This window comes from Stegostoma tigrinum, chromosome 22 (assembly GCF_030684315.1).
Source record: "Stegostoma tigrinum isolate sSteTig4 chromosome 22, sSteTig4.hap1, whole genome shotgun sequence".
NCBI lineage: Eukaryota > Metazoa > Chordata > Chondrichthyes > Orectolobiformes > Stegostomatidae > Stegostoma > Stegostoma tigrinum.
The window spans coordinates 15,080,465-15,090,071 of NC_081375.1; positions in this window are offsets into that span (position 1 = coordinate 15,080,465).

Sequence of the window (9,607 nt, forward strand, 5' to 3'; positions counted from 1 at the left end):
TCTTCCAGCCTTCCCTCAGCAGTGCGCTGGAATAACAATTTAGGTGATCTGCTTAGTTGCTGAATCGGGGTTTTCACAGAGTGTGACAAGCCTTGGTATCACAGTCTACTGGAGAGAAGGGAAGAAAATTGTGAAGGTATCAAGGTGGGGTGGGGGGAGCAGGGGGAGGTTTTAGGGGTGGCAGAGGAGTGGATTAAGATGTCAAAGTGGGAGCAGTCCCTGTATAATACTGGCAAGGGAGGGGAGAGATTTGATTTGCTTTTTTAGCTGAAGGTAGCTAAAATGATGAAGAATGGTCTTTTGAATGTGGAGATTGAAGGGGTAAGGGGGAACTGAGGACAAAGGGAAACCCTATCATTGTTCAGACATTCCAGCCAAGCCTAGGGTTTCACAAATGAGAAGTCTATGAAGTCAGTTTGAAGCAAGGGAAACCATTGAAACAAATTAAGGCAGAGATGGTCCCAATGTCCCTGTAATTATTTGAAACAAAACAGAATGGGTTTTGAAGAACATTTAACTAATGTGGATAAATCCAAAATTCCAGTGATACCACTGAAACTGCTGGAATTTGAACAGCTTTAATGAAATAATTCCAATTTTTCTTTTGTAGTCTACTTACAATAGCAGTAGGGAGGTTCTTCACCCAGAGTGTTGTGAGCGCATGGAATACTTTGCCAGTGGTAGTCGTGGAAGCGGAGTCATTAGTGACATTTAAGTGACTGCTGGACATGCACATGGACAGCAGTGAATTGAGGGAAATGTAAGTTAGGTTATTCTATTTTTGGATTATTCCACGGCACAACATCGTGGGCCGAAGGGCCTGTATTGTGCTGTACTTTTCTATGTTCTATGTTCTAACACATCATAAACCGCTCCAGGCTTGGCAAACACCGCCTCTGATCTCAATATTGCTTAAAAGTTTCTGTAAAGAATTTTATTTTGTCTATACAGTAAGCAGCTTAACCTGCAACTCAACTGCATCTGAGTTCCTGTGAAAAGGATTTCTGTGCACTTCCAACTAAAAGGACCTCTACCGGGCATGTATTCGTGGACTCTCTATTTCATGAGCTCATGCCATATCTTTGATTTTGATTCATTTGTAATTTATCCCCTTTCCTTTCCTTCTTGGATGGGTTTCTGTGTTAATGTGTCAATTAAACCCATTTCCATTCATGTTGAATGCTTTAATGAACCCAATTTCATTTAGCCCTAAAGAACTTGTTGTGAGCCATTTTTAAATTGTACTTCACTGAGATTGGGGAATTTTTTTAATTTTTAAAAGGGAAAGCTAACAAAGAATTAAAAGTTAAAACCACCTCTATTACAGACAGTAGACAAAAAAGAATAATAATTCAATTCACCTCTCCTTCTTGACTGACGGATCAATAATTTGCCTGTCACACCATTTTCCACATTATTCAATAACTTGCCCTCAGAAACTTTGCCTAGCAACACTGCTGTTTTTAAATGAATGTGGTTCAGGTGTGAACAAGGCAAGGAAGAGAACTGTGATGCAAAAGCTTTGCAACATTTTTGAGCCATCAATGATGGAATTGCGTGGTCCCAGAAAACTGAATTTGGACAGAGTTGGTGGAATGTGAGTAATTTGGATCATAAGTAATTAAATCAACATCTTTACTTGTGCTGCAGTAGGACTATTTTGTATAATCCATACAAGTGCCAAAAGATAAAAACACACCAGTTGCTGGAGCCTATTGAATCTTGAAATATGAAATATGTTTTCCTTACCTCAACTCCCATACGTTAAAACCTACCTTTATGTCTCTTAGTTTGAAGTTCCTTGATTCTTTGCCAGTAAATTTACATTTTCAAGGCTACCAGTCTAATCTTTTGCTTTTGCGCAGATCACGAGATTTGAAATTTTTAATGTCAATCCATTTATGAATATGGCAGCAAATTAATATCTTTAATAAAACACCTATCATTTAACGTGCATATACATACACACGTGCACGCTCGCACACACACACATTATATTATATATGTTTTAAAATTTAATTGAACTCCTTTCCGTTCCCTCATTATTGACTCATTCATTTGTGTATTGAAGAGGTGACTAGTTTAAAGCAGCCTAATTTATTGGCTTTTTTGGTCCCCAGTCTCCTCTCTTCTCTGAAAAGTGTAAGTGCTGATCCCCTGTGAGCAAAACTGCTCGGGTAGTTGGTTAAAATGAATGTGATTCTCTTCATTCCAGATTCTTTCTGACTTCTCACAATTTTAACGGCTAGGTTCAATGCAGCATCAGAACATCGATTAAAAGCTGAGGCAACAAGGTCCCCAATACAATTTTCACTTGAGATCTCCCACAATGTGAGTCCCACCAAGTAAAACTTGGCAGTTAGCACAAGGCAGGCCAGAAGAGATTAATAGAAGTGAACACTTTAATCCCCTATGGATCATGTCAAGCTCAATTAGACTTCATGGAATCATTAGTTATAAGCAAGAGTAAGTCGTCAGCACCTTGATCCTATTCTTCCATTGAAGCATGTGATTAATGTAATCTGTAAATGCTTGCCAAACAAAAATTGGTCAATCGTCTACTCTCACCAGCATTGCAGAGACTCTTCCAGGTTTTTACTAACTTTTGAATCATTCACTCTTACAAAAGGAGGCAATGGCCTAGCATTACGGCTGGACTGTTAATCCAGAAAGCCAGGTAATGTTCTGGGGGCCTCGGTTTGAATCCCATTGTGGCAGCTGGTGGAGTTTGGATTCAATAAATACCTGGAATTAAGAGTCTAATAGTGACCATGAACACATTGCCGGTTGTCAGGAAAAATCCATCTGGTTCACTAATGTCCTTTAGGGGAAGAAATTGCCATCCTTACCTAGTCTGGCCTACATGTGACTCCAGACCCACAGCAATGTGGTTGACTCTGAACTGCTACCTGGGCAATTTGTGATAGATGCCCCAACCCCATGAATGAATTAAAGAAAAAGTTGGTCAAATTTCCTCTCAACAGGCATAGGAGATTTTGATCTCAGGTGCCACCTTTGACTTAGGGATATTTGTCTCTTGAACTAGGTGGTCAGAGATTGAAGATCCATTCTTAATTTAAGCATTTGATCTGTTGACATTTCAGTATCGTACTGAATTGACACCGTCATTGTCTAATCAATGAGGCACACCTGGCTCTATCCCAAGTTTGGCAGGGTTGGGTTTACAGGCATCATTTATTTCTCAAACATCATCACCCAAATTCCACAATAAAAGATTATGGAACACTGCCGTGCATGCGGAATGGCTGCCAGTTTGCCTGGAAAACAAGTGACACACTTTGGAAGTAATTCACTGGCTGTAATGTAACTTTGGACATTGAACAGAGCTATATAAATGTTACCTTTCCAATTGCTCGTTGATTGATTCAAATCCAAATGGCAGATCTGAAAAGACATTCTCTTTAATTTTGTTCCATCCAATCAAATCAGGTTAACAAGGAGTAACTACAATGATTCTCAGCTACAATAGTTTCCTTGCCAAGTCCCTTTAGAAACAGGAAATATCACTTGACTGACAAGATTTGTTCCTCTAAATTCAAAGTCACTTAGCACAAACTGTCTCCTTTACTATTTTACTTACATTTCCTAATTCAAAATACTAGATCATTCAAGTTTCACCACCGCCCCTAAGAAACAATCCATTCTGAATTCATTGAAGACCTCTTTATCCGTTACGGCAAATTTTATTTAAAGCAAAGATTGAACTCAGTGTAAGGACAACATTGTATGCCACTGTGCTACCCAACTCAGATATTTCAATTATTTTTTAAATGAATGTTTTATAAAACCAATGTAAATTCATCACAAGATAACAGCCTGGCATTTCTTTTTGCTTGAACGTGTACAGACCTGTAACAAATGAGTGTCTGCAATCTCCCTTTAAACATTAACCAGACTCTGCAATATTTTATTGTTCAAACAGATGGCACTCCTTTAAATATCATCAGGATTTGTGATTAAATTTGACATTGCACATGTGACACTTCTATGGCAACACACAGAGAAACAAACAAGATAACATAACCCCAAATTCCTTGTAATCTGATGTAACCAGTTATTTTTATTAATTATGTTGCATCATTTTTCATGAAAGTGATTTATTAAAATTTGGAATTCCAGAGCTCACCTAAAGGTTTGGTGACTGCCATTGTTAACTCAGAGCCCAAAGTTAGGGGGAGCAGTGACTGGGTAAACAAATTCAATTGATTGGAATTCCAATTCAACCTTCTGGAATGTGAATGTGTAGATATACGTTATGAGGTCAGAATTGGACTTCGTTCTAACTCTCAACAACACCCCCACATGCTGATCCTGGCCTGGCAATGTGAGCAGGAAGCCGATTTCCAGGTCTCTGCCAACCCAAGCTCTCACCTGCTGAGTACAAATCTTGCTTCCAAGTTGTAAGAATAGGATTTGTGGAGACTGGAGTGTTGAATCCAACATTCTATCACTTCCAAACACAGCACAGGGACTACCTGGTGTCAGGTACAGCAAGCTATTCATCGATGTAGGTCATCTGAGCAAGGCCAGCAGACACACACATACACTTTCCATTAATACTAGCTGGATAGTGATCGCTGGTGTGAACTGATCATTAATGCTTTGTCTCCCCAGAAGCATAACTTACCACTGGCTGGGGATCAAACTTGGAATTACTGGGGTCTATTTTGCCTTACTAGGTGGTGGCTTTTGGTTACTGGAAAAAAATGATTGCAGTTGTGAAGTAAAGACAATGCAACAAATCTCTGTACCTGTCCCTACAACAAACCCCCTCAATCTGCCAGTCCCTGTAAAGGCCCAACACATTTCAGACAGAGATAATAAAATGTGAGGCTGGATGAACACAGCAGGCCCAGCAGCATCTCAGGAGCACAAAAGCTGACGTTTCGGGCCTAAACCCTTCATCAGAGAGGGGAATGGGGTGAGGGTTCTGGAATAAATAGGGAGAGAGGGGGAGGCGGACCGAAGATGGAGAGAAAAGAAGATAGATGGAGAGGAGAGAATAGGTGGGGAGGTAGGGAGGGGATAGGTCAGTCCAGGGAAGACGGACAGGTCAAGGAGGTGGGATGAGGTTAGTAGGTAGGAGATGGAGGTGCGGCTTGGGGTGGGAGGAAGGGATGGGTGAGAGGAAGAACAGGTTAGGGAGGCAGAGACAGGTTGGACTGGTTTTGGGATGCAGTGGGTGGAGGGGAAGAGCTGGGCTGGTTGTGTAGTGCAGTGGGGGGAGAGGACGAACTGGGCTGGTTTTGGGATGCGGTGGGGGAAGGGGAGATTTTGAAGCTGGTGAAGTCCACACTGATACCATTGGGCTGCGGAGTTCCCAAGTGGAATATGAGTTGCTGTTCCTGCAACCTTCGGGTGGCATCATTGTGGCACTGCAGGAGGCCCATGATGGACATGTCATCTAAAGGATGGGAGGGTGAGTGGAAATGGTTTGCGACTGGGAGGTGCAGTTGTTTATTGCGAACCGAGCGGAGGTGCTCTGCAAAGTGGTCCCCAAGCCTCCGCTTGGTTTCCCCAATGTAGAGGAAGCCACACCGGGTACAGTGGATGCAGTATACCACATTGGCAGATTGGACATAGAACAGTTTTTCCGCCGCCTTCGCCTCCACGCCTACTTCTTCAACCGGGAACCTAACCCTCCCTCCACTGACCCCTTCACCCGCTTCCAACACAAGGCCTCCTCCTGGACACCACCCTCAGGCCTCCAACCCTGCCTCGAGCTCTTCATCTCTAACAGCCGTCGAGACATTAACCGCCTCAACCTCTCCACCCCTCTCGCCCACTCCAACCTCTCCCCCGCAGAACAGGCAGCCCTCCGCTCCCTCCGCTCCAACTCCAACCTCACCATCAAACCCGCAGACAAGGGTGGCGCAGTGATAGTATGGCGCACTGACCTCTACATCGCCGAGACCAGACGCCAACTCTCTGACACCACCTCCTACCGCCCCCTCGATCATGACCCCACATCCGAGCACCAAACCATCATCTCCAACACCATTCATGACCTGATCACCTCAGGGGACCTCCCACCCACAGCCTCCAACCTCATTGTTCCCCAACCCCGCATGGCCCGTTTCTATCTCCTTCCCAAAATCCACAAACCTGCCTGCCCTGGTCGACCCATCGTCTCAGCCTGCTCCTGTCCCACCGAACTCATCTCCACCTATCTGGACTCCATTTTCTCCCCTTTGGTCCAGGAACTCCCCACCTACATCCGTGACACCACCCATGCCCTCCACCTCCTCCAGGACTTCCAATTCCCTGGCCCCCAACACCTCATTTTCACCATGGACGTCCAGTCCCTATACACCTGCATTCCGCATGCAGATGGCCTCAAGGCCCTCCGCTTCTTCCTGTCCCGCAGGCCCGACCAGTCCCCCTCCACCGACACCCTCATCCGCCCAGCCGAACTCGTCCTCACCCTCAACAACTTCTCTTTCGATTCCTCCCACTTCCTACAGACTAAGGGGGTAGCCATGGGCACCCGCATGGGCCCCAGCTATGCCTGCCTCTTTGTAGGTTACGTGGAACAGTCCCTCTTCCTCACCTACTCAGGCCCCAAACCCCACCTCTTCCTCCGTTACATTGATGACTGTATTGGCGCCGGCTCTTGCTCCCCAGAGGAGCTCGAACAGTTCATCCACTTCACCAACACCTTCCAACCCAACCTTCAGTTCACCTGGGCCATCTCCAGCACATCCCTCACCTTCCTGGATCTCTCAGTCTCCATCTCAGGCAACCAGCTTGTAACTGATGTCCATTTCAAGCCCACCGACTCCCACAGCTACCTAGAATATGCCTCCTCCCACCCACCCTCCTGCAAAAATTCCATCCCCTATTCCCAATTCCTCCGCCTCCGCCGCATCTGCTCCCATGATGACGCATTCTACTCCCACACATCCCAGATGTCCAAGTTCTTCAAGGACCGCAACTTTCCCCCCACAGTGGTCGAGAACACCCTTGACCGTGTCTCCCGCATTTCCCGCAACACATCCCTCACACCCCGCCCCCGCCACAACCGCCCAAAGAGGATCCCCCTCGTTCTCACAGACCACCCCACCAACCTCCGGATACAACGCATCATCCTCCGACACTTCCGCCATCTACAATCCGACCCCACCACCCAAGACATTTTTCCATCCCCACCCCCGTCTGCTTTCCAGAGAGACCACTCTCTCCGTGACTCCCTTGTTCGCTCCACACTGCCCTCCAACCCCACCACACCCGGCGCCTTCCCCTGCAACCGCAGGAAATGCTACACCTGCCCCCACACCTCCTCCCTCATCCCTATCCCAGGCCCCAAAATGACTTTCCACATTAAGCAGAGGTTCACCTGCACATCTGCCAATGTGGTATACTGCATCCACTGTACCCAGTGTGGCTTCCTGTACATTGGGGAAACCAAGCGGAGGCTTGGGGACCGCTTTGCAGAACACCTCCGCTCAGTTCGCAATAAACAACTGCACCTCCCAGTCGCAAACCATTTCCACTCACCCTCCCATTCTTTAGATGACATGTCCATCATGGGCCTCCTGCAGTGCCACAATGATGCCACCCAAAGGTTGCAGGAACAGCAACTCATCTTCCGCTTGGGAACTCCACAGCCCAATGGTATCAATGTGGACTTCACCAGCTTCAAAATCTCCCCTTCCCCCACCGCATCCCAAAACCAGCCCAGTTCGTCCCCTCCCCCAACTGCACTACACAAACAGCCCTGCTCTTCCCCTCCACCCACTGCATCCCAAAACCAGTCCAACCTATCTCTGCCTCCCTAACCTGTTCTTCCTCTCACCCATCCCTTCCTCCCACCCCAAGCCACACCTCCATCTCCTACCTACTAACCTCATCCCACCTCCTTGACCTGTCCGTCTTCTTCCCTGGACTGACCTATCCCCTCCCTACCTATACTCTCCTCTCCACCCATCTTCTTTTCTCTCCATCTTCGGTCCGCCCCCCCCCCCCCCCCTCTCTCCCTCTCTCCCTATTTATTCCAGAGCCCTCACCCCATCCCCCTCTCTGATGAAGGGTCTAGGCCCGAAACGTCAGCCTTTGTGCTCCTGAGATGCTGCTGGGCCTGCTGTGTTCATCCAGCTTCACACTTTATTATCTTGGATTCTCCAGCATCTGTAGTTCCCATTATCACATTTCAGACTGATCTGCCACTATAGGATTCAGACCTCCCATTATTTGCTACAGTAGCTGGACCTGGTCAATGACATTATTTCTCAGACAGACTGGCTCATCTTGTTTCAATACCATTTGCTAATAGCTACTCTGCCAGGCTTTTGAATGTACAAGTGATTGTGTGGAATTACAGGGGAGTGGCAGGTAACATCAAAAGACAGCATCCACTTAGTGAGGTAAGACAGGACAGCTTGGTGGGGACACTGGCAACAATTAGTTCACTACAAATAGTGAACAAGCCTTGTCCTCATACAGAGAGGTTCATCATGGAAAAGATAGGAAAGCCATAATTTCCAATTTTGCACAAGCCCACTGTGTTTAACTAATAGAAAACTGATATTATTTGCAAAACACAAGAAACAGAAGTACAAGTAGGTCATTCAGCTCTTCAAGACCATGCCATCAAATGTCTGCTTTTCCAATTCCAAAACTGTTTCCTACATTATTACATAGAAATCTATTAAATCTTGAACATCCTCAACAACTAAGCTCCTGTGGCCCTCTGACAAATTCCAAAGACTTACTACTCTGAAAGAAGGGCTGCCTCCCCTTCTAACTCTTAAATGGCCTGTCACTCATTCTAAGATTGTGTTCTCTATTTCTAAACAACTAGACAGGGGGAGCATCTTTCCTGCATCCACCCTATCGAGCTCAGTTAGAACTTTGTATCTTTGAATGAGACCACGACTCATTCTTCAACACTTCCAAGAATAAAATCCTAGTCTGTTTATTCTCCTGTTATAAATCCCTCCATGCCAGGAATTAATTTAGTGAACCTTTACGGCAACTGTATCATCCTGTTGACATGAGGCCAAAAGTACACATGGTATTCCAGGTGCACTTGAACCAATGCTTTCTGTAAATGCAGTAAGACATCTTCACTTAAATCATGTAATAAAAGCCAATATATCATTTGCCTTTACTTTCTTGCTGTACATAGATGTTAACGTTCAGTGGCTCATGAACAAGGGTTATTGTGCCTCTCTGAAGTTCAGTAGCTCCTAGCATTTCTCCATTTGAGAAATTCTGCCTTGACCTACCAAAGTGGATAACTTCACAATTCCCCTCAGCTTATTCCTTCTGCCAAACTTTATCTACTCACTTTACTTCGTGAAACCGCTTTGAAGTGACTTTGCACCCACTTTCGCCCAGTTGTGTCATCTGGAAATATTATTTTTAATGCTCACATCCAAGTCACTGATATTGATTACACATAGGTAGGGCACAAGCACTGCTCCTTGCAGTATCCCATCAACCACAGTGTCACAACCTGAAAAATGACCCATTTATTCCTTTTTATTCTATTAGTCAGTTTTCAATCCACACTAGCATATTCTCCTCAAACCCATGTGCCCTAAATATGTTTACTAAATTTTTGTATGGGACATTACTTAACCTT